Below are 2,981 nucleotides of genomic sequence, written 5' to 3' on the forward strand. Positions count from 1 at the left end.
CCCCACTGTCAGCACAGAGCCCCTTGGGAGGCGTGATCCCACCAACTGTGAGATCATGACCTGAGCTGATCAAGAGCTGGACGCTCAAGTGATTGAGCCACCCAGGGGCCCTAAATTAATATATATATATATATATATATATATATATATATATATATATACACACACATATATATATACACACACACATATATATATATATACACACACACACACATATATGTATATGTATGTATATATATACACACATATATATTTACATATATAAATGTATTTACATATATATGTATGTAAATATATATATATATATATATATATATATATATACATACTTAACAGCAATGTATGGACTCTCACAGATGAGGTTGTAGTTGCTTAAAAACATCTAGTATGTTGTGTGTATATGTATATTAAATGGAGACATAGCAAGATACTATCATAAATTTAAAGCCTGAGCTATAAGCTAACATATGTTATAATGTGAAATATACTGTGGGTTCAGTGCTCTCACACTAACCTCTGAACCTCTCAAATAGCACAGCAACTCTCCTAAAAGAAAGCATTCCATTATAAGGACCAGCCTTTTTAAAGTACAGGTATTTAAGACCATACACCATGACACTATTTAGATTTCCAATCAGTCATATTTATTACCATAAATAAGTAGAGAAATCTCTATTCATAACTCTTTTTAAAGAACAGAACAAAATGACATAGAAAGCTTTTGCAGTTACTGAGAGGTGACCAAAAACAAAATCCTTATATCAAAAGCAGTTAGATTCATATTTTAAAAATATAGTGTATACCATAAATAGTCATAAATTTTCTGAAGGCTGCAAGTTTTAAATTATATATATATACATGAAGATTTTAAGCTATTGTGTTACAGAAAAAAGAGTGTGAGAATAATATATGTCCAAATTGTGAAGCTAAGCCACACCAAGAAAAACAGTAGGAATTTCAAAAGAAATGAGGTAACATAGCATAAATCTATTTTTATTACTATTCTATATACAACATGGTTCCAAGATGTGTAATTTGGAGTGTCAAGTGTTTATCTGATTAAACTTAAGCTACATGGTATTTTCAAGAAGTGTATTAATCTGAATAGAGCAATTAGCTGAAAATTTCACAAGGCCCTAATTTATGCTTTAAAATACTATGCTGCAGGAATCTCCAGACACCCAATTCCCTTACAGATCTTGAAACTCACACAGTCTGGGAAATATTGGTACAGGACATGCCCAGATATAATTATCATTTTATTAATAAATTGAGAAGAGAACATATGGTAATTTTAAATACTTACCCAAGTCAGTCATGACGCTAATTTGCTTTGGATTCATACTGAGCTAATTCTTCAAAATATGTTATTTGGAGTTTTTCTTTTCAAGTTTATCTATCTATCTATCTATCTATCTATCATCTATCTATCTATTTAGAGCATGTGTGAGTAGGGGAGGATCAGAGAGAGAGAGAGGAAGGGAGGAGCAGAAAGAGAGGGAGAGAGAGAAACCCAAGCAAGCTCCAGGCCTGACTACAGAGCGCAACAAGGGGCTTGATCCAAGAACTGCGAGATCATGACCTGAGCCAAAACCAAGTGTCAGACACTTAACTGATTGAGCCACCCAGGTGCCCCATGGAGCTTTTCTATCACAAGTCTTCATTTTTACTATTCTTTGATTTCATTGTTTTCAACCATTTTCTTTAACGTTTCAAAAGTTGACTCTTCAGTGCTCCTGACCACAAGTTATCAGCAGGAATATCGTTGGGCAAAATATTTATCTGATGGATAGAATGCCACATTACTTTTCTAGAAAATTAATCCTCACCTATTACTTGTGGTATGTATAATACTGGCAGTCTCCACTTTATTTCTACCTAAAGATCATGAAGTCCTGTTAGAAAGTACAGTTTTGTTTTGTTTTGATCATACTTCGGACTATGGAATTTTTGGAAATATGCACTTATCTCCGAAGATATGCTCTCGTGGAAAATGAGGGATTTCTAGCATTAAAATTTAAACGACCTTGCTAAAATGCTGCCAAAATGCGGGAATATTCATCTTCTCACTTACACAGTTGAGGTATCCTGCAACAGGTGGCATGATCCCACACTCATGAAACACGGGTGAATTACCCTTCTTAGTCATTACAGTTATCCTATAAAGCAATAGCTAAGTGAATGAGACCAATAACCACATCTTTAGTCATGAGATTCACAGTCACAGAATACTTTTAGGATTTTCTTTTCCTTGTTAGGGCCCTCAACTATATTAGTATAGTTATCGCCTGTGTTTTTTTTTCTCATGAAGCATATGTTTTATATAGGAATTCTTTCTCTATCCCTGGATCATCTACATTTGGTATTCTTTTGATTCCATGAAGAGTTCCTTATTATCATACCAACCCATAAGCTGATAGTTCCATTAGAGTCCAAGAGAAATAAAAATAATAAAGGGTCAAGAAATGATCCACACAGTACAATAACCATGGTCGTTTTTATGTACCCAGAGTTTCTCTTAAGATCTTAGAAACATCAGTTGGCATCACCTTATTCTTAAATAGCATAGTTGACGATATCCAAATTATAAGTTTTTCCTGAAAGTATACATCAGGATTTCTGATCACTGCTAAACTGGTAGATTACTCCAAAAAGAAATTCTATAGTTTGGAAGATGGCATTCTGCATATTTTCTCTTCACTGTCTTTGGAACTTGTGTTGAATTTGGCATTGCTTGCAAATGCTTCAGTTCATTTGCTTCTAATTCAAGAGTTGGGAGAAATGCAATGGTGACAGCTTCCAGTACAACTTGAATAATTCCTACTCAAATCTGTGATTATTTTTACAACGATAAAGGTATTTTGAAATCTCCTGCACCATATGGTGAAAACGCTGAGTCTAAACATGGTGCAAAATATTTTCAGAGCAATAAACTTCGTATTTATTGGGAGTTTTCCATTTTCCATTAAGTTTTTAGC

This window comes from Panthera pardus, unplaced genomic scaffold (genome assembly GCF_024362965.1).
Source record: "Panthera pardus isolate Hobbes unplaced genomic scaffold, ASM2436296v1 HiC_scaffold_6, whole genome shotgun sequence".
NCBI lineage: Eukaryota > Metazoa > Chordata > Mammalia > Carnivora > Felidae > Panthera > Panthera pardus.